At 32.2% G+C, this 24,234-nt stretch overlaps 1 long non-coding RNA gene across 3 annotated transcripts; it reads left to right on the forward strand.

The window, feature by feature from the left end:
- The first annotated feature begins 2,592 nt into the window (after window positions 1-2,592).
- Window positions 2,593-8,194, forward strand: LOC107894046 (uncharacterized). 3 transcript variants are annotated; one of them, XR_005907493.1, is made up of 5 exons: window positions 2,647-3,120; window positions 3,192-3,287; window positions 4,212-5,136; window positions 6,964-7,312; window positions 7,427-8,194. It is a non-coding gene; the product is annotated as an uncharacterized lncRNA (long non-coding RNA). The 3 variants fall into 3 exon arrangements; XR_005907491.1 differs by having other exon boundaries at window positions 2,687-3,120; window positions 4,212-4,281; XR_005907492.1 differs by having other exon boundaries at window positions 2,593-3,120; window positions 4,212-7,312.
- The last annotated feature ends 16,040 nt before the right edge of the window (window positions 8,195-24,234 follow it).

The following is a 24,234-nucleotide window of genomic DNA, read 5'->3' on the forward strand; positions in this document are numbered from 1 at the left end:
GTCATATATGATATCATTTGGTAGATAAATGAACTAGGTTTTGTGCTTGAAGTATGGTTATATTGACTTGTTTGGTTAATGATTTTTTGATATATATATGGTGCCTTTGAATGACATATTGGTTAGATGAAATAAGATGTTTGAAATGGCATGTTTATAAGCGTTTGAATGATGCTTAGGTCAATTGAATGTGTGCACAAATGGGATGGACGGTTAGATGTGTTTTGGCCTTGAAATGGCTTGTTTGTAGGGTCAAATTATGGATCACACGGCCTGGGACATGTGCTATCACACGGCCGTGTGTGACACACATAGACGTGTGTCATTTGTTAATTATTAGTGTATCAAGTCAGTGTGTTACACGGCTTAGCACACAGCCGTGTGTCGCAAGTCAGATAGTTATACGGTCTGGCAGACGGCCTGTGACACAGCTGTGTGACCTAACTCAGTGAGTTACACGAGTTGAAACACGGGATAGGTCACGACCGTGTGTCCCTTTGTTCGATTGTTACACAGCCTAGGCTATGGCACACGTCTTGGCCACACGGCCGTGTGACCTCTGTTTTCAAATTTTGCAACTTTTTCCCAAATCTTCTGTTTTGTTTCAAATTAGTTCCAAATTGCTTCTAAGCTATTTTTAGGGCCTTGAAGGCTCGATTTAGAGACCAAATGCATATGTTTGATAGGTTTTTAATGAGATTAATTTATTTAATGTTATGATGTTAAATGTTATTCCAATTATTCGGTAATTCTTCGTAACCTAATCCGGCGACGGAGATGGATTAGGGGTGTTACACCTCCATTTCTCCCCTAGAAATATTCTCACAAGCTCTTTTCTTTGTAAGTTACTTTTTGTTTTGTTGAAGTAAGTTTTCTTTTCTTAGTTGCATTTTTATTTTTTTTTTGATCTGAATAATTTGCACTGTTGGAGTTGATAATGTTATTTGTATATAGTTTTTATATTGTTTTGCTATTTTTTTGAATATGCAGGTTGGTTTAGGAAAATGGATTTAATTCAATGTTGTGTACATTACAATAGATGAGTTCACTATACCGAAAACGATGTTGTATTTAATTCGAGACACCTGTTAAAAATGATGTTCAATAAGAGCATCAAAATAGAAGAATTAAAGGTAAGAATCAGTAGGAAAATCATCGCTTGTTGTGGGACTCTATTTTATAGGCTTATGATATCTTCAAATCCAATTGTTTATGCTCCGATTGAATTAGTTGAAGATGTTGTTGAAACGATGATGGCAACACACTCCTCATTCGAGAATAATGCAGTGGAGCTTTATGCACCGCTGGGCGATGTTGAGCAAGGGAACATGTTACTTAATGTTCCAGCTTCATCCAGTCATGTTGTAGATATGTTTGGAGCACTTTATCCATACGGGTTGGATTTTGATTTGAACTTAAGTTTGGAGCGGGAACTTCCACAGCGATACAACCTTAGTAGTCAGGTTTGCATTAGGTTACATTGAAAAAGAGGAAGAGACAAGGGATGCTAACACAAATGTGACGGAACTTAGTGATCCAGACCGTGATGAAGAAGTAGATGCCACCGAATAAGAAGTGGATCTTCCACCTCATGAACCTTCCTCTCATATGCACTTGATCGATGAAGATGCAATTGTAACGCCCCATTGCACACCTACTTTTCATTCTTTTTTTGATATTGTAGGGTGAATATTCAATTTGCACGAATCTATGTAAATCAATAAAAATTTATAAAATATACTTTTGAAAATATAAGTAAAATAATTAAATTTAAGTATGTAAAAATATTTGAAAGAATGAAAAAAAAAGGTCACAGATTGTATTTAATTCTGGTTGACATTGCTAACTCCTGAATTCCATAGTTTCATTGAAGTCCAATTCCGTTAGACGTTGTTCGTTTACAGCGGCTCTGAAATCACCATATTCAAAAGGATGAAAAAATTAGTAAAACATTGGTGGAAAATAACAAGAGAATATATATAAGGGAAACAATGTAAAATTAAAAGAAACATATATATAACTAGCAAGTGTTACCCATATGATATTATATATCTTTTAATTTAATTGTATTAATAAATTTGAAAACAAAAATTATGGGTAATTTAAACCTTTAAAAATATGGCAATAAATTATTATGCCATTCAATTATGGACATATGGTGCATAACCGTAAAAAAATATATTACTATTCCATTAAAAGTATGTTATGTGATAATGTAAAATTAACGAAAGCTAACTATGTTTATCACCATGAATGTCACTTGTTAATAAAAACTTTAGCCTAAGATAATTTTGGCCGTTATTATTTAATTTATTTTGTAAACGTAATTTAAGGTTATGTGAATTATTAGAATATTCTCCTTTGTATACTATTTATTTTATTATAATGGATGAATTCGTTACAAATTATGACTATGTCTAGTAGCTAAATGCTAATAGGCGTCGTTCATATAGATTGCTAAGTGTCGAATTAAGAGGCTATACTCATAATTTTTTCATTTCTAATTTACTCTCGTAACTTGTAATATTATATATGAGATATTAAAATTCTAGCCCTAATTCAATGTTGAAGCTTGAAATAACTAGAAAATTTCTCTATTAGCTGCAGCAAAAGGTTTATTTGAGCATTTCTTTGTTGAGCTATTAGGCTATAAAACTTGAAATCTAATTTTTCTTCCCCTTATCCCAACCTGTTGAAAATTGAAAATTATTAGTAGAAAAGAAATCAATGAAGTGAAGAGTAAGATATAATAGAAATTAAATATTTCTTCGTGGATTCTTGCCAGTTAGATATGAAATAGATTGTAGTTATGATCTAAACAATCCATTTTCTTAGCTACTCGCCTTTCCCGGGAGCTTCCAGCTATCCTTTATAGCCTATACCATATATGGTGTTTCCTTATTTTTTTTATTAAGATGTCTGGTGGCTTTCATTTCTTAATTATTCTTTTTAAAATCGTTTTTGATGTGAATGGGTAAGATTCTTGGTGGCAGAGAAAAATAAAGTCGTCATTGTGGTTAAGGAGACCAAGGCTGCCTTTGGTTCACCGTCACCACACTGATATCCCAAAAATCAACTAGAGCTAAAAGCAGCAATAAGTTCACTGGTGGTGCAACAGAGGTATTACTTTTATTTATTAATTTACCATTTTATCCTTAAAACTTTCTTTATCAATCTTATTTTTTTTTTAGATTTGGCAGCCAAATTCTGCTGATAACGAGGAAGAAATAACTCTGCTGCAAGCTATGTCAACTCCTCCTCAATCGATGACCGATAAGCCTGTGATTGTAAGTGTTAAGCTCAAATTTATCCTTTTGGTTTCTTCTTGATGCTTTCTGTGTGTCATTTCTTTTCATTCTTTCATTTCGTTACCCTTTTTTATGTTTTTATTTCTACTGGAATGTTGGGGGTCTATACCTAACATTGAGATTTCTACTTGTATGGGTTGCAAGCTGAGATTTCTACTTGTATGGGTCTGTACTTAACATTGAGATTTCTACTTGTACAAGTACCAAACCCCCCTTGTCTCTCAATCTGCTTTCCCCCTATGGCTTATGCCTTTAAGTAAAAATCCTTCATTTTTTCCATTCTTAAGACATACTTTATTCATTGACCCAACTTTATCATCTTTCTTTGACCATGGCATCGGTTAGTTCTTCTTATCTTTTCCTTTCTTTTTTTAATTGATTTCTCCATTTGCAATATGATTTTTGTTCATAGTTTCTTTTCTGCTGTTTCTTTTGTTCCAAACTTTGGGTTTTCTTCATTTCTTTGTTGATCCAACAATTGGTGTAACTTTCTGCTTATTCTAAGGCTGGGGTTAATTGGATCCTTGGGAAGTACTTAATTAGTGATGGATTTTTTTTATTAATGAGCTAATACTGCTAAAAAAAATTGACTGTTAGATGTTTGATAAAGAATGGAGACTTGAATTTATGGGAATAAAGACAAAGAAGATTGATTGTAGTTTGCCAACATTAATAGCAAATTAGCAATTATAGCTTTTAATCATTTAGGTGTTTCATCTCTCGCTTAGGCAGCAGTGTTGTTAAGGCTTAAGGGTGTTGCGTATGTATAACTTTTAGTTTGATCTCCCGTTTTGGGGTTTTAATAAAACTTTTAATTTGCCAAAAAAAAATCAAGGTTTTTGCTTCCATTATAAATTAAGGCAATTTTGAAACTTTAAGGAATATTCCTGTTGTCTGTTGCAGGGCTGGAAATCAATAGAGACCTTTGAAACTCCCCTTTTCTGATTTTGAGAAACTATCTTGTCCCAAAGAGGTATTTCTTTTCCCGATTAAATTCTGTTAAGAATAGATTACATGTTCATTCCTAGACTTTATGCTAAGTGTCTAGCTTAAAGTTGATGTTGAAACAAAAATAGACTCCAAGTATATAATGTGATTAAGCCCATGTGCATTGGATCATTACAAGCGATAAGTTATAAGCATGAATAACTAGAGTTTCGAACCCCATCTCTTGCCTAGGCACCGTGTTCACCCCAAAAACCCATTTCGTGGTGAATCACAGAGGCAGTAGTCATGTTTGCGGTGTGTGAGTTGGTAGTGGTTTACTTACTGGTATCACTATTTCTTCATAACTACATCTTTCTACTGATGATATATTTTCTAAAGTTTATGTCATACTTGGCTTATATCTTATAATCCATCAATACATCAACATGTTCCTTGGGCAAGTTTGGAGCTAAATAAACTCAGGTAACTAGATTGGTGAGATTTCTATTAATGGACTTTGTTAGTTACTTTTCTTAAAACATAATGCAAAAGGAATATCAATAGAGGGGACAGAGTGAGGAACTAAACTTGATTCTTATTTTACCTAGAGCTGTTAATTTAGAGTTTGCATTGTGATTTACTTGTAGCACTGCATAAATTTTAGGTATCATCCTTCTAAGGTTTTGCTATCATTAAAGAAAAAGCTTCTTTTAGGAATTTTATGCCTCTTGATCAGGACTACCAGAAAAATACAAGAGGGGGGGGGGGGAGAGTATAACATTCAAAGAGAAAGCAATAGGCAGATAAAACAAGATGGCTATAATTAATGGTCATATTGAGAATCCAAATACTGAGTTGATTCCGGTGATGCGAGCCAGCCAGCAAATGGCTACAATTAAAGGTAATATAGAGAATCCAGATCCTAATTTTATCACTACAGAATGATGATCAGGGGTGAGACCCTAAAATCTAATCGAAGTAACTGATAGGAATAGATAGGAAGTTGTTCAGTTTTTTATTTAAGAACATCAGAAATCAACCTCTGCTACATGAAAATTGAATTAAATATGAAATGAAAATTAATTGCAGAGATTTTAGATAGACATCTAATCTAATCTAATCTAATCTAATGATTGTAGCTTAAGAATTGAATTGAATATTTCGGGTTTCAATTAATAAACAACCCCAGCATTGTATCTTCTTGTGCTAAATGATCAAGAAAATAATAAAGGGATCAAGAAAATAATCTATTTACCATGGAATATTCCATGAAAATAATAAACAATCCCAGCATTGTACTTAAACCATCTTTCTTTTGATACATATAATTTTTTTCATTACAATTTATATTAAATATAGAGTGTTGAAATAAATTTATAAACAATAGTTATATTAGCTCATGCAAATATAATTGCATCACCAACTATAATTGCAACTATAATCATAATTAACATGCTAATAATAAATTATTAGAGTAAATGTAATAATTTTAATTTCAATGTATGACCTCTATTGTTTCATTATTAAAAAAAGAGAGATTTATGTTTTTTTATTATACTTCTATTTTATTTGGTAGAAAAAAATAAATACTAAACTAATTAAAATAATAAAAACAAAAAATTAAATCGATCCAAAATTTAAGATTACTCAAAGAATGAGTTAATTGCACTAGAAATCTTTAGACCATGACATTTATTCTAAGTTGGTTCTCAAATTTAAAAATATTCTAATTACATGTTTAAATCATTTATATTATATAAATAAAATCTTTTCGTTGCTAAAATTAAATGTGACATAATTTAAAATAAAAGCTTTAAAGAAGATTGATATTGTAAAAGTGAATGTTTTGAAAATCTTGATTATGAGGTTTTTTTGAAGTTTTTACAGAAAGCATATTTCACTCTCTTTTTCTTAACTTCATTTTTAGTTATAAATTTTAAAAATTAAGCAACATTTTACTTTTATGTTATATGATTTTACATGTCATTTAATGATTAAATTAAAAAATAAAAAAAATGAAAGTACCTAATTGGTATAACATAAATAGTTTGAGAATGTAATTAAAATGTTTTGAAATTTAAGAACCAATTTAAAGAATGCTTTGGTGCAATTAGGTCTTTAAAGAAAATTGTCTGAAACCCTATATGTTAAATAGTATATTTTAACTTTCTTTTTTTGTCTGAAACCCTCCTATATCTAGTAAATTGAATCAAGTTGAACCTTTTAACTAGATAAATATTTTTTTTCTACAGTCACCTATCTCCCAAATACCAAGCATCCATTAAATAATAAATTCAATTATCAGCTCAATAGCAATTGACACTTAAAACATAACCGTCAAATAGATTATAGGTCATAGCTCATAATCAGTTATTTGTTGGTCATCACAGTTGTTTCAAGAAAAGAAATTAAGACTTTATCTTTGGTTATAGTTTTATCACATTGATGTATTGGACAAAGCAATTCTTGATGACTAGTGTTGCTAAGAAAAACATAAGGAATGAAGTTTGCTTACACTTTTGAAAAGATAGTCATAATCAATTATCCTTTCTATATCATTGTTATTGTTTATCATGGATCTTTGAGAATTTTTTCTTTAGTGTTCATCTTATGGCTTTCATCTTTTTGTGATGTGTTATTCTTAATTTTTTATGAAACTATATTATTTTATCTAATTATATATTTATGGTTTTATGTCGGTTGACATTTAAAATCAAAATAATAATAGATGGTAAAGACACGAAAATTTGTGAAGGGAGATAGTACCTTAGCAACAAAAGCTGTTTGGGATGATGAGCTGACATTGATATTTTGTGAACTTTGCGTGAATGAAGTCAATGCTGGTAATAGACCGACAACTCATCTAAACTCAAAAGGATGGAAAAATGTCGTTGCTTTTTTTTCAAGCAAAAACACAAAAAAATTATGGAAAACCTCAATTGAAAAATAAGTGGGATACATTAAAAAAGGAATGGAGGTTATGGAGGGAGTTGCTAAAGGAATCTACAGGAATTGGATGGTGTCCATCTAAAAAGACGGTCGATACTACCGAAGAATGGTGTGATGAAAAAATACAAGTTAGTGTTAACTTTATCATTATTTTAATGCATAAAGTTTATTGAAATTAGTAATTTACAAATATAAAAATCTGAGTATAACATTTAACATTTAACATTTAACATGTTTTGTAGGAAAACCCTGATTTTAAAGGATTTAAGAAGAAATGAATTGAACCACGATTGAATGATTTAATGTGGCAAATATTTGGTGGCATTGTAGCCACTGGAGAGAATGCATGGGCACCTTCGTCTGGTGTTCTTCCAAGTGGGGTTCCTATGGGAGATGATACACCTAATGAGGGATTCAGATGAACATAGTAATGAGAATGAAGGTATTCCTCCTAATGAGGCACCATCAAACCCTTCTCATGAAACTCCTAATCGAAGAACGAAAACACTTGAGGTTGTACACGGTAAAGGAAAAAATCAAGTTCAAGTAGAAAATCATCAAGAAATTCATTAGCTACTCATATTGAGAAATTGTGTGAGAGTATGGCTAGTCCAAGGAAGTCAGTGAATGAAATTATTTTTCCTCACTCTCAATATACTATTTCAAATATAATGGATGCTTTGCGTGATTTGGGAGATGAAATTCCAAAAAAAGATGAACTGTACTATTTTGCCATCAAAATGTTCCAAATATCGGTAAACAAAAAGTGTTTTTGAACTTAGATCCAGATGTTAGGGTTTGGTGGCTTCGACGTGAGTATGTTGAACAAAATCCAATTGCATCATTTTCATCCTTGGTAGCAACATCCTTATTTCCCTTCCAACCGTACCATCCACCACCTCCACCATAAGCTCCTTAGAAATATTATTGTAATATAACTATACTACTTTTTTATATGTAAAACTAATGTATGATCTACTTTTTTATATGCAAAACTAATGTATGATCAACTTTTTTATATGTAAACCTAATGTATGATCTATTTTTTTATATGTAAAACTAATGTATGATATTTTTTGTGTTTGATATTTTTATGCTATGCTTTTATTCAATTTTTTGTGTTGTATAGAATGTCACAAGTTATTAATTTATTTTCATTAGATTACTTTTTCAGGTTAAGGATGAATTTAACAATATGTATAATAGTTTTTATATGAATTATGATACCCTTGAATTAAGTCAAGAAGCTCAACGAAGAATAGCCACAATTGTTATACAAGTTGAGCACAACAATTATCATGAAGAGGAAGAACAAGTGTTAAGCAGTGTATTGGTACACCATGAAACTTATTTCACTAGGCAACCGTGTATGGATTCAAATTATACAGGTCAAATATGGGTGGAAAAAGTATTAAATGGGCATGATGATCGTTGCATGAATAGTTTTAGGATGCCAAAAAATATATTTCACAGCTTTTTGCATGATTTGTAAATAAATTATGGCTTAAAGCATGGGAAGGTATCTGCGATGGAGAAGTTAGCATTATCATTGTATATTCTTTGAAATAGAGAATCAAATTCAAATGCAGCAGAGCGATTTCAACGATCTGGGGAAACTGTTAGTTGAATTTTTACTGATATGTTACATATATTTGCTCGAATGGGAATAGGCACGATTAAACTCACTGAAGGTCAATTCGAGGAAGTACCGAACCATATTCAACATGATACACGATATTGGCCTCACTTTAAGGTAAAATTTACACAATCTTTATATTTTTAAAATATAAATTATTTCTAACTTTTATCTCATTACTTGCATTTATTTTAAAAGATTGTATTGGGGCCATAGATGGAACACACATAAAAGCATGCATTCACATTATTGTCAAATACCTTATATCGGACGGAAAGGTGAACCAACTCAAAATATTATGGCAGTTTGTGACTTCAACATGTGCTTTATTTTTTCATTTCCTGGTTGGGAAGGAACAACACATGACAATAGAATTTTTTTGCAAGCACTTAGAAAACAAGAGTTAAAGTTTCCACACCCTCCACCAGGTTGAACTTTAATTTTTTAATTAATCTTTACATAAAAACAATATTAAAATTTTTAATTTATTTTTAAACTTGATATTATGTTTTACTTTTTTATAGGAAAATATTATCTTGTGGATTCAGGATATCCACAAATGGCAGGTTTTCTAGGTCCATATAGGGGGAACGATATCATTTACCTGACTTTCGTCGAGGTAATCATCGAGCATCTGGAAAAAAAGAAATCTTTAATCATGTCCATTCTTCGTTACACTCTGTGATTGAACGAACATTTGGAGTGTGGAAAAAATGGTCAATATTAAGAGATATTCCAAACTATTCATTCGACAAGCAAGTTTTAATAGTTATTGCAACAATGGTTTTGCATAATTACATTCGAAGACATGCATGGTCAAATGATGAGGATTTTCGACAATTTGAGAATATACTCGACATGCCAATCTCTTCAGGCCATTTTGATAAAGGTGAATCGAGTTCTTTTAACAGTGAAAGTGACCTTGAAATTGCAATGTTAAGGGAAACCATTGCAAATAGTTTAATGAATCAATATTTGTAAAAATAATTTTGTATCATAACCTAATTTCTAGTAATAATGAAACTTGTTATGTCTTATGTTACTATAAATTTTTTTATTAAAAACCATTCGTTTAGATACTTCAAAATTTGATCCAAGTATAATGTTACTATTTGCGAAAATAATATATATCATTGTTATAAAAAATATTTAACTATAAAAAATTAAAAATAATTATCGTTTTATCTAATAAATAATTTAAATTGATTATATAATTCATTAAAATATTTATAATAAAATATTGGAAGATAAATTTTAATATTTTATTAAATGAATTTATAAATTCACATATTTTAATAATTTTATATAAGTAAAATAATTTAAAAACTTCTATTATATATCAATTCTAATATGATGTCAAGTTATTTTTTATTTTCACCTCACCGCTACAGCTACGTTTGAATCCAAACACACACTCCACCATTGTTTCTAATCTCACCGTTACAGTATCCAATCTCACCGTTACAGTAACTAATCTCACCGCCACCGCTGTTTTTAACCTCACCGGAGGTAAACACATCGCCTATCCAAACTAAGCTTAAGAAATTAGGAATACCAATTAGTGTTGAAGAGCTGAGTTTGGTCGGCCTTCCCATTGGCGAGTTGTTTTTTATTAACATATTTGGTGGATTCCATTTCTTACCAATTTCTTTTTATTAAAATCATTTTTGATGTGAATGAGTAAGGTTCCTGGTTGCAGAGAAAAATAAAGTTGTCATTGTGATTAGAGAGACTAAGGAATTGGGAACACCAATTATGTTGAAAAGCTGAGTTTGATTGACTTTCCCATCCGCAAGGTTGATATTGTTGCTCTTTCCACTGACGATGCCTTGCTCGCTGTTTCCATAGCCGACACCATTCATTTCTTCAACGTGGGCTCTTTTCTTGCTAAGGTACTCATCTTTCTTTATAATTAAGTATATTTTCTTTCTTTATAGTTAACATGGTATTTATAATCATCTCAATCCCATTTCTTTACGATAAAAAATGTAATTATTAATTTAAATCAAATTTATTATTAAAAAACAATTTATTTCACCGTTTGAGAAATATACAAAGAAGCATAGTTCACAACTGTCATGCATTTATATCATCTACAACAACATAGTGTAATAGCCCAAATTTGCCCGGGCCCATGAAATAAATAAATAAAAAAACAAAAATTAAAGAAATAATAAAAGTTTTTACAGTCCATTTACAAAACCCAAAATGCTAGCCTATTTACATAGCCCAAATACCTAAACTACCCAATGCCCAATTACACCCAAGCCCATACTGTAGCCCAAATACCCGAATGTTGCCCAAAATTCATTAGACCCAAAATACATAGGGCCCAAGTGGCCCAATTTGTTAACAGAAGACAGAAGGCCTAGGGTTTCTGAAACCCTAGGCGTCGCAAGCACCCCTACACCAGGTCTAAACTCGCGCCGCAATTGGTGCGCCAATCTCACTACCGACACCCCCATGTCGCCTCAATCAGCGTGCCAGTGAATCGTCATCAGCGCCTAATCATCGTTGGTCTTCTCGTTGTCACCTACTAAAAAGTGAAAGAGATACACAGCAAAAATGGCAAGAAATCAATAGAATACACTAAATTTGTACAGGGGCTATAAAAGCCAAATGTATTTCACTGTAATATACAGATTTTTACAAAAAAAAAAACAGATAAGCATATATACAATCAGGAGAAATACGAACAGTTTCATTGTGGAAAAGGTGATTCAGTTACAATTTTTCTGATTTATTTCCTGTTGTTCAGCATATACGAATTGTTTTTTTTAAAATGTCAGTATTTAAAAGAAAAAGGTTACCTGTGATTCGCTTGGAAAAATAAAGGTTTTTTGACCATCCGATGGCCGTGTACGGCGGCGCGTGTGGCACGTGGGCTCGTGCTACCCAGTAACCGGAGGTCGGAGCCCGAACGGCTCTCCTCTTCTCCCCTTTCAGAGGATTTCAAAGCTTTTTTTTTAGAAACAGTTCTAAAAATGAATTTTGGGGTAAAAAATCTAACTTAAATAGCATTAAAAAACGGTGTCGTTTTGCTTAGCACTAAAATGGCATCGTTCGAGTAGAGGATCCGCGTGTTGACCCATGACCCGGGGAGGATCCGCGCGTTTTTGGTAAAAGGGCTAATTGCCTAATTGATCCTTCCGCATTTTAAATATTTACAATTTCATTTTATTTTTATTTTAATTTGGACCTAATCTTTTATTTTTGTTTCAATTTAGTCCTAATGGCCATTATAAAGCTTATTTTGGGACGACGTCGTTTTGGGATTAGGGTCAAATTACCCAGTGAGTCCCTCGGCTTTTAACACGTGTTTCAATTAGGCCCAAATTTTTCTATTTATTTGTAATTAACCCCAGATAATTTAATTAAATTCAATTTTAATCCCTTTTTTATATATTTAATTTATTTTAAATACTATATGTATTATTTGCTTTTTAATTATATGTAAAAATAGTATATATTATTTTTATTTATATATTATTTATATTATTATATATTCTATTTATAAATTTTATTATATATCTTTTATTATATATATTAACCCCTACATTATTTTTATTTTATTATATATTATTTTATTATTTATTATTAGTATATAGTAATTAAAAGTTTGTAAATTATTGTTATTAAATATTTAATGTCGAATATTTTAAATTTACTACAAAGTTCTGTTCCTATTTAACATATTATTATTTTTTTAAAGTGTAATAAGTTATTATATCATGTAGTGTATTTGATATATATATTAATCATCTCTAAAAACTCTCCTTTATCATTTATACATTGTTTTAAATTTTTTTTAATACTTCATCTATTTTTTTAAAAATTATATTTGTTTTCTTATCTTTACTTTTGATTTATATGTTCATAATTTGTTTATGTATTTTTGTATCTTTTTGTATTTATTTAATATTGTTTTAGTATGCTAATGATATCTCACCAACTATTTGTTGTTTTTATTTATTGTTTATCATATTTGCATAAAATTGATTATTTATGTTATTTTAAGTTATATTTGCATAAAATATTGTTATATTTATATTGTTATATTCATTGTTTTCCATGTTATATTTTGCATGAAATGTTATTATGTATGTAATTAGTATTATTATATTCATTGTTTTCTATGATGTATCTTGCATGAAATGTTAATGTATGTATATTTAGGTTATTTAGGATTATATTTGTATGAGATGTCAAGGTACATTATGTAGTTTATGTCGTTATTTATCATCTTATATTCGCATGAAATGTTAAAGCATGTACCATGTGGTTTATGTAATCAAGTATCGGTATATTGTAATATGTTAAATACATCATTGCCATAAAATTCATATTTCATGTGAAAAAATAAAATAAAATAAAATAAAATAAAATAAAGAACACACAAATTTTACGTGAAAACCCTTTCGGGAAAAAAACCACGGGCAGAGGAGAAGAAAATTCACTATGTCGAAAAATTTGAATCAAATACAAGAGGAATAGACTATGTCTATTTATAGGCTTGCAAAGCTATATTCTAGTAGGATTGAAACACCTTATCCTAATCAATATAAAATAGATGGAGTTTAATAAGGTTTAAAAACCTTATTCTAAAATAAAATAAAAGAAGTCTAGTTCTATATGGATTTTACTTTTATTTTATTTTCCATCGTATTTTATTTAAATAAGAATTTGGGTCACTTAATTCTAACAATCTCCACCTTGACACAAATTCTCAATGAACAAGTTCTTCATCGCGAACTTTCAATAAACAAGTTCTCCACCTCTTCCATAAAACCCCTTAAGGGTTTAACTTCAACAATGAACACCAACCAAGTCTAAGCAATGCTCAAACTTGGTTATAGGAAGTGACTTAGTCATCATATCTGCAGGATTTTCATGAGTACTAATTTTGCTCACAACAATATCACCACGAGCAATAATATCATGAACAAAATGATACCGAATATCAATGTGTTTTGTTCTCTCATGAAACATTTGATCTTTTGTAAGAAAGATGACACTCTGACTGTCACAAAATACTGTGTTGATTTGAAGGTCTTCATTGAGTTCACTAAATAGTCCCTTCAACCAAATAGCTTCTTTACAAGCCTCAGTAATCGCCATGTACTCAGCTTCAGTGGTAGACAAAGCGACTGTAGTTTGCAAAGTGGCTTTCCAACTAATTGCACAACCTCCGATTGTAAAGACGTAACCTGTAAGAGATCTTCTTCTATCAAGGTCTCCAGCAAAATCAGCATCAACATACCCTATAACTCCATCTTTAGTTCTTCCAAACTGTAAGCAAACATCAGTAGTGCCTCGTAAGTATCTTAAAATCCACTGAACTGCTTTCCAATGTTCTTTACCAGGATTTGCCATATATCTTCTAATTGCACTGACTGCATATAATAAATCTGGACGTGAACAAACCATAGCATACATGAGAGATCCCACTGCACTAGAGTATGGACCATGTGACTTATACTCAATCTCATCATCTGATTGAGGAGACAAGGCCGATGAAAGTCTGAAATGGGCTGCTAAAGGAGTACTAACAGGCTTAGCACTCTGCATATTGAACCTGCAAAGAACTTTCTCAATGTACCCCTTCTGACTTAGGTACAATTTACTTGCTTTTCTATCTCTGAGAATCTCCATACCAAGTATCTTCTTTGCTGGTCCTAAATCTTTCATCTCAAATTCTTCACTTAGTTGGGCTTTAACCTTTCTTATCTCTCCTTTATCTTTTGCTGCTATTAACATGTCATCAACATAAAGAAGTAGATACACAAAAGAACCATCACTGTTTTTCTTAAAGTAAACACAACTGTCTAAACTACTTCTTTTGAAATCATGAGAAGTCATAAAGGAATCAAACCTCTTGTACCACTGTCTTGGTGACTGTTTCAAACCGTAAAAGGACTTTCTCAGCAAGCAAACATAGTCCTCTTTTTATGAGACTATAAAACCCTCTGGTTGTTGCATGTAAATATCTTCCTCAAGTTCTCCATGCAGAAATGCAGTTTTTACATCTAACTGCTCAAGCTCCAAATCATGCATGGCCACAATACCAAGCAAAGCTCGAATCGAACTATGCTTAACAACTGGAGAGAACACATCTGTGAAGTCCACTCCTGGAATTTGACTGTAACCCTTTGCAACAAGCCTTGCTTTATATCTGGGTTCTTCAACTCCTAGAGTCCCTTCTTTCTTTTTAAACACCCATTTACAACGAACAACCTTTTTACCTTTAGGAAGTTTCACAAGGTCCCATGTTCTATTTTTGTGGAGTGATTCCATCTCTTCTTGCATAGCAAAATCCACTTTTCTGAGTCTTCACAACTAACCGCCTCAGAATAATTAGATGGCTCTTGATTCGCATCTATATCTTCAGCCACATTTAAAGCATAAGCAACTAGATCAACCTCGGCATACTTCTTTGGAGGTTTAATTTCTCTTCTAGTTCTGTTTTTGGCGATAGAGTATTGTGGTGAAGAAGCAACTCTATTCTCAATTTTTGTTCTGGCTTGAGGAGTTGACTCTGTATTAATCTGATGCTCCACCTGCTTTTGATTTTCTTTATTGGAAGAGTCTTTAAGAGATAAGTTAGGTAGCACAGAAGTTTCATAAAAACAACATCTCTGCTAATCACAACTTTTCTATTTTCATGACACCATAACTTATACCCTTTTACACCAGCTTTATAACCAAGAAAAATGCATTTAATAGATCTCGGTTCCAATTTTCCATTATCAACATGAGCATACGCAGGACTCCCAAAAATCTTTAAATCAGAATAATTAGCAGGATTACCAGACCATACCTCTTGTGGAGACTTTTTCTCAATGGCAACGGATGGAGATCGGTTGATCAAAAAACATGCAGTAGAGGCCGCTTCTGCCCAAAATGCCTTCGGTAAGTTGGCATTTGACAACATACATCGAACCTTCTCCATAATCGTTCTGTTCATTCGTTCTGCAATGCCGTTTTGCTGTGGAGTATGACGAATTGTCAAGTGTCTCATGATCCCTTCTGACTTGCACAATCTATTAAACTCATCAGAACAAAACTCTAAGCCATTGTCTGTGCGGAGGTATTTTATCTGTTTTCCCTTCTATTTTTCAATCATAATTTTCCAAGACTTAAATGCAGAAAACATATCGCTTTTCTGCTTCAGGAAAAATGCGCAAACTCTTCTGGAAAAATCATCAATAAAGGTTAGCATATAATTAGCTCCACCTCTCGAAGGCACTCTGGATGGCCCCTACAGATCAGAATGAATATACTCCAACGTTCCCTTCGTGTTATGGATTCCTCTAGTGAATCAAACTCTCTTTTGCTTCCTAAAAACACAGTGCTCACAAAAATTCAGTTTGCAAATTCCTTGCCCATTAAGAAGTCCTCTTTTGCTTAATTCTGCCATGCCATTTTCACTCATATGCCCTAGGCGCATATGCCAAAGTTTAGTAATATCATCATCTAACAAGGAAGAGGAAGCGACAGCTGCATCACCAGTAACAGTAGAACCCTGTAAAACATATAACTTAGCAATCTTTCTCTACCCTTTCATCACAACAAGGGACCCTTTGGAAATCTTTAAAACCCCACTTTCAGCTGTGTATCTATACCCTTTTGAATCAAGAGTACTCAACGAAATTAAATTTCTTTTCAATTCTGGAACATGCCGCACGTTACTAAGTGTTCTGACAACTCCATCAAACATCTTAACTTTAATTGTTCCAACACCTGCGATTTTACATGAAGCATTATTTCCCATCAAAACAACAGCTTCAGATACTGTTTCGTAAGTTGTAAACCAATCCCGATTAGGACTCATGTGGAAGGTGCAGCCTGAATCAAGTATCCACTACTCGCTTACTTTAGAATCATTGACAGAAGCGACTAGAAGTTCACCATCGCTGTAGTCTTCTACAACATCAACTTCACCGGAATTTTCTGGTTGTTTTCCCTTTTGATTCGCAGCCTCCCTTTTAATCTTATTTTGTAGCTTATAGCACTCAGATTTAATGTGCCCTGTCTTCTTGCAGAAGTTGCAAGTTTTACCTCTATTTGAAGACTTCAATCTACCCTTAGATTTACCACGAGGATTCCGTTCCTGTGTCCTACCACGATCATCATCAGCATTCCGATCTTGTCTCTCACGAATAATGAGACCCTCTCCCTGAGAGTCAGGTTTAACCACAAGATGCTTTATCTTATCATACGAGGTTAAAGAATCATAAACCTCATCAACTGTGAGAGAATCGCGGCTATATAAAATCGTGTCTCTAAAGGTTGAATAAGACGGGGGCAACGAACAAAGTAGAATCAACCCTAGATCTTCCTTATCATACTGAACCTCCATGGCCTCCAAGTTTGAGAGAATTTCTTTAAACACTGTTAAGTGTTTGTGTACAGACGCAGCTTCCTCCAAACGATGAGCATAAAGACGCTGCTTTATATGCAACTTGCTTGTTAGAGTTTTCGACATACATATTTGTTCTAGCCTCTTCCATAATGCAGCGCCAGTTTTCTCTTTCATCACATCCTGCAAAATTTCGTTGGACAAATGCAGATGTAATTATGTTAATGCCTTTCGATCCTTACGCTTCTTCTCTTCATCTGTTAATGTCGAAGGCATCTTATCTATCACTAACAGGGCATCCTCCAGATCCATCTGTGCAAGAACTGCTTGCATCTTAATTTCCTACAACGCAAATCTGGTGTTGCGATCCAACAGCGGAATTTCATACTTCAAAGACGCCATTACCGTGATCGAGATGAATACCCGGAAGCTCTGATACTAATTTGTGAAAAAATAAAATAAAATAAAATAAATAAAATAAAGAACACACAAATTTTACGTGGAAACCCTTTCGGGAAAAAAACCACGGGCAGAGGAGAAGAAAATTCACTATATCAAAAAATTTGAATCAAATACAAGAGAAATAGACTATGTCTATTTATAGGCTTGCAAAGCCATATTCTAGTAGGATTGAAACACCTTATCCTAATCAATATAAAATAGATGGAGTTTAATAAGGTTTAAAAACCTTATTCTAAAATAAAATAAAAGAAGTCTAGTTCTATATGGATTTTACTTTTATTTTATTTTCCATCATATTTTATTTAAATAAGAATTTGGGTCACTTAATTCTAACATTTCATTTAATCCAAAAGAATTTTAAAAAAGTAAGGCAATGTTTTTTGGTATTTAGGAATTCGGGAAGTAGTGCCCTAACATGCTGGGTTGCAATTTCCCGTTTGTCTAAATGTTTAAAAAGCATCCTTTAAATAAATTTTGTAAATCACAAGATGATTTCAGTTACGAAAATTTAGGAATATCGTGTCCAATCATCCTGGATGTGATGTTTGTACTCTTTCGAAGCAAAGGAATCTTGATTTTCAACTCAAATTATTACAGTTTTAAAAAGAGATCTTATTTCTAAATTCTTTCAAACTTTTGACATTAAGACAAAACTATTCAATTTGGTACCAATTTTGGGTGTTGCGAGGGTGCTAAACCTTCCTCGTACGTAACCGACTCCTGAGCCCGTTTTTTCATAATTTCGTAGACCAAAATATTTTATAAGGTGATCCAATCACACTTAAAAAGGTTGGTGGCGACTCCCGTTTTCAAAATACCTCACTTTTAAAAAAGAGGTTTCGACACATAGCTTATTAAATTATTTCAACAAAAAATATGGATCATGTTATTAGTATAATAATTTAAATATGTCTACATAGATTTTTTATAAAAAAGAATGCTAGTAATGAGCAACGCTGGGAATAATAGCCAACCTCAAGCAACACAAGTAGGTGGTCGTGCCACCAAAAAGGTATAATTACGAGAGGATGAACCACCTGATGAAGGTGGCGTAACTGAGGCAGGGTGGAGGAGAATCGTACGTCTTATAGAAATATGTTGATGCAAGAAAACGGTTTTTCTACTTATGAGAATAAGGCGTTTGAGGATGATGATATAGAACTACATGAGGGGGACGCAATAAGAGGAGTGGTTAATGGCATTCCTTTGATCCATTTTTTGGACTGGGTATGGAATCTGAGAGCATGTCAAAAACGGTTATCTTGAAACTTTTTGGGAGGAAGATTGGGTTCCATCCGTTTACTAATAAGGTTCTTTCGCAGCGGAATCTGACGAAACCTTTCTAGCTAATGGATCTTGAGAATGATTACTATATGGCGAAGTTCATGTCTGAGGACGATTGTGCTAATGTTCTTGCTGAGGTACCATGGGTGGTGTTTGGGCAATACCTTACGGTTCAATCATGGACTCCTTTGTTCTCTACATCTGAGATGTTCCCTTTGACGTTGGTGGTATGGGTTCGCTTTTCGGGTCACATGTATAAGGAGAGTGTTCTAAAGGCCATTGGTGAATCTATTGGATGGATTGTCAAGATTGATGATAATACTGAAAACCGGACGATAGGTCAATTTGCTAGGTTGGCAGTGTGTTTCAATTTGACTAAGCCTTTAGTATTGAAGGTCAGTGTGGAAAACCATACGCAAAGGGTGGAGTATGAATCTCTCCCATACAATTGCTACAAATTGTGGACACTACGGACATACAAGGGAGAGATGTATGGCCGTGACAACGGATAAAATGACGGCTAATGGGCAAGAGGTGCCGAATGAACCAGAACCAACAATACAACATGTAGAGAAAGAGAATTTTGGTTCATGGATAGTGGTGGAGAAACGTGGAAGATGACCGACAAGGAGGGGGCAAAGTTGGTAAGCAAGAGTCGAGTCATTGATTTTGGAAATTCTAAATTTAACGAACTAGCAAATTTGGATGATAAAAATCTCACTAATTCAAGGACAAACAACAATAATGGAGAGAATCGGGGGGAGGCCAACTCTAGGTTAAATCCGAAACATAAGGATGTTACAGCTAATAATAATGGATCGAGAAGGGATAAGGGAAAGATTGTTGTTGAGAGTGTTAATGGCTAGACTAGAAATGGGGCCACAAAGAGAGTGGGCCATTCATCCTTGTATGAACCAATGGAATACAATAATAAAAATGGAGTGGACTTAGCAAGAAAAGACATAGTGCTGAGTAATGTAGGGCCAAATAAGCCCAAAAGTCAAGCTCCAAGATTGGAAGGTTACATTGTTACACCGGTACACGCAAAATTAAACCTCAAGAATCGTGTAGTTATTTTCATAACTCTTTTTAACTTTTTTTTTTAATTTAGTCATTTTAACTGTTCATGTGGCACATTAATAAATTATTTGAACATATTACTGCTATTTTTTTTTCAATTTAAAATGATTGTTTAAAGCTTAAAAACCTTTTTGTAAATAATTCAAAATATTTTTTCTTTCTCTTCTATGAATGGATAACTTTGAAAGGGCAGGAGGTTCCAGTTCAACATCCATACTTAACTACGATGACCGTTCAACTATGATCAGAACTCCCAAACTTTCTGCTAAATGGTTTCAACATTTTCTTGCAAACAGAAGCGGTGCAAGACTTAACATACAAATTAGGTTCGTGAATGGAAGACACATATCTCCATATTTTCGAAAGAGCAAATATATCATTGCTACAACTGAAGCTAATGCAACAGATAGTGAATGAATGATTTGGATATCCCACATTTCTTTATTATTGTTTTGATCTTATTAACTTTTAAGGTTCCACCTTCAGTAGTTTATGGATCAACCCAATGAAGAAAAACTTGTTTGTATTTTCATAATTATATTTATATAATATATTTATTTAATAGTAATTTATTTTTGGACATTTTTTTAATTATCAAAGTAGCATGAATCAAAGCTGAAACCAAAAATTATTTTTAAGAGGGCTGAAATTAAATTTTAATTTTTAATAGTCTATACTTTTATAATTTTTTAAAAGATTAAACTAAATTTTTATTTTTTTAAGAGATCAAAAGTATAATTTTATTTTTATTAATTTAAAATTTTTAAAAGACTTAAATGAACAATTTTCTATTTTAGAGTTATGACCCTGCCAGTACTTTATACTCCATTGAATGATATGCGGGAAAGATAAAAGGAAGGAATTTAGGTGGATCTGGTACAAATTCATGGCGCTTTAATTCAAGGTTTAAATTGGCTCTATTGAACTGTGGGAATGATGGCTAAAATGGAAGTGCGATTTCTTTTAGAAAATAAGAATTTCATAAATAAATATAAATACAGACAATCCAGTGGCTTCAGCCAATAAAAAACAGTTAGGTGCTTCATATGGTCGATTTCAGAGAGAAGGAAAATGAAAAAAATGTTTTAAATTAATTACAGATAAATACTAAGTTTTAGTTAAAAGTTTTTAGAAAAATGTCATGTTAGCAATTCCTTAATAGATTAATGAAATTTTAACGATATTGATTAGTTCGAACAATTATTTTAACTAGAGTGATTAAATTGAAAAAAAATGATCAAAGTAATATAAACTCAATTTTAAAGTGACCTAAAGTATAGTCTACTTATTTTTATATGATGCAAAATTAAATTATATAGTGTAGCACATAAATGAATGAAAAAGAAAGTATTTATTATTTAATATTTACATGATGGTTGTTTAGAACTGGATTTCTGCTAAGCTTCAATATATTTTTATCAATTTCATCTTGCGCTTTTGGTGATAATCCATACTATCTTTGTTTAGAATTCATTTTTGCAATAACAAGAATGCATGATGTCAGAAATTAAAGACAGAAACTACCAGATGATGGGTGGAAAAAGGTGAATACTGATGGAGTTGTGTTTAAGCTTTCAGGGAGTGCTACTGCCGGTAGAATAATCCATGATCAGGTTAGAGTATGGATTGCATGCTTCACAAGAAATATTGGAAGTTGCCCGATGCTCATAGCTGAATTCTGAGGTATGCTTGATGGTCTCCAAATAGCGGCCTGAAGAAAGTGATTTTTGAGATAGACAGTAAAGAAGATATTTAAGCAATTCAAGAAACTAGAAAAGAATAACATAGTTTATCTTTGATCCGTAACATTAAGGAGCTACTCCAACGTGATTGGACAGTTCGCCTAATACATGTTTTCAAATAGGGCAACAAGGTAGCGGATGGTTTGGCAAAAATGACGTTGTCAAGACCTTTAGACAAGTTTATATTCGTGCGACCCTCGGATAAAGTCCTTCAATCTTTGCAATATGATTATCTATCTAATGTAGTGCGACCTCGTTTTTCTTTATTTCAGTTTAACCTTTCTTTTGTATCAGAAAAAAAAAATTCTCACTCTTAAATGCATTGAGCTTTATGTCTAAATAAATAAATAAATAAATAAATAAATAAATAAATATATATATATATATATATAAAAGCATAGAGAGATGGAATTTAAAAAAGAAAAATTCAAAATGCCAAATACATTGAAATCTAAAAGTTATTGGCTGAATTGTTGGTGACATCAATATTTATAATTGATGAGGAATAGTTAAAAGTTTTAAAGTTATTAATTTTGATTTTATAAAATTATATCATGCCTGTTTAGATAAAGTTGAATAAATTTTGTTGGACTAAATGGTGGCTCTTCCATATGCTCTAAAATAGGTTTGATTTTTGAGGAATGTGGCTTGCTTAAGGCTTCCTTTGGTTTGGCATTTAATGCCAATATGGTGCAACTGGGTAGATAACTGCTATCAACCTCATTGATAGCATGTTTGGATTAGCATCAATTGTACGTTGAAATTTATTTCAATCACGCAGATAGCCTCAAAATTGACCAGAGGTTTTAGCACTAGTTCAACCCAATAAAGCAGTAGGTATTTTGGGAACTGAAATAGTGATTATTGTTGGTTTCTCCCTACATTTTTACTTTGTTCTTGGTTGTGGCTGCTACTTTTTTCTTTGCTTAAAAGTTAGTTTTTATATATTTGTGTTGAGTATGGTATCATGTTCGTGTTATGTTTTTGTCTCGTTTCTAAATTTTTGGGGTTTAGATCGTATTATGGATCAGTTGGGGGCATCTGCAAATACGAGTTGTAGTTTACAATGAATGCAAAAATTTAGCTTGTAGTTGGGAATTTTTTAAGAATTTTTTAGAGTAGTGTAGTGCTCAGTTGTAGTTTTTCCTCTTAATACAAGATTGAAATGGTGAAACAAATGATAAAATCGGGGAAAATTCTTGAAGAACAAAAAATTAGTAGGCTAAGAACAAATGGTTTGTCTAAAAACTAATTTATTGCATTTGAATAGGCAATTGATTTTTGCTCTAATGATATTAGAGATGTACTCTTTTCATATAGGTATATACATTCTTATGCTTCTTCAGTTTTCCTTTCAAATGATGTAATCTTTGGAGACCAACAAATCTTGAGAAACACAATTTTGAAAGATCCCCCTTTTGAAAGAATTTTAGCCTTCTCAATCCTCTACTGATCTTTGTGTTTGAGAGGCCGAATTGTTATACGTCTTTAGAAAATCTAGATATATGAAACTTAGGTAGTGTGGGAAATCTAACATGGTTATACAACTATCCAAGAAGTAATGAAATGTTGTATGATTTGGTGTTAATGCTAGACTATGTCACACTGACTCATCATTTTTTTAAAGTATTCATATTTGGAAATCGGTGTAGAGACACGATATACATGTATGCATGTCCCATATGAGTGAAAATTAAATACTTATATTCTATTATTTTGTTTAGTCCAATAAATCAAATTGTTAAATAGTTTTTGTGAGAAATATTGAAGGAGCTTTACAAATGCGTGGATGTATATATACCATGACATCTTAAGATATATGTTTGCTTGTATTTGTTATAATGGTGATCTTTAAATGATGCTTATTATGATATATATATATTTATGGTTTTATGTCGGTTGACATTTAAAATCAAAATAATAATAGATGCTAAAGACATGAAATTTTGTGGAATGAGATAGTACATTAGCAACAAAAGTTGTTTGGGATGATGAGCTGATGTTAATTTTTTGTGAACTTTATGTGAATGAAGTCAACGCTGGTAATAGACCGACAACTCATCTAAACTCAAAAGGATGGAAAAATGTTATTGCTCTTTTTCAAGCAAAAACACAAAAAAAATAATGAAAACCTCAATTCAAAAATAAGTGGGTACATTAAAAAAGGAATGGAGTTATGGAGCGAGTTGCTTAAGGAATCTACAGGTATAGGATGGTGTCCATCTAAAAAGACTGTCGATGCTATCGAAGAATGGTGGACTGAAAAAATACAGGTTAGTGTTAACTTTATCATTATTTTAATGCATAAAGTTTATTGAAATTAATAATTTACAAATATAAAAATCTTAATATAACATTTAACATTTAACATGTTATGTAGGAAAATCCTAATTTTAAAGGATTTAAGAATAAAGGAATTAAACCACGATTGAATGAGTTAATGTGGCAAATGTTTGGCGGCATTGTATCCACTGGAGATAATGCATG

Source organism: Gossypium hirsutum, chromosome A13, assembly GCF_007990345.1.
Source record: "Gossypium hirsutum isolate 1008001.06 chromosome A13, Gossypium_hirsutum_v2.1, whole genome shotgun sequence".
NCBI classification, from domain to species: Eukaryota; Viridiplantae; Streptophyta; class Magnoliopsida; order Malvales; family Malvaceae; genus Gossypium; species Gossypium hirsutum.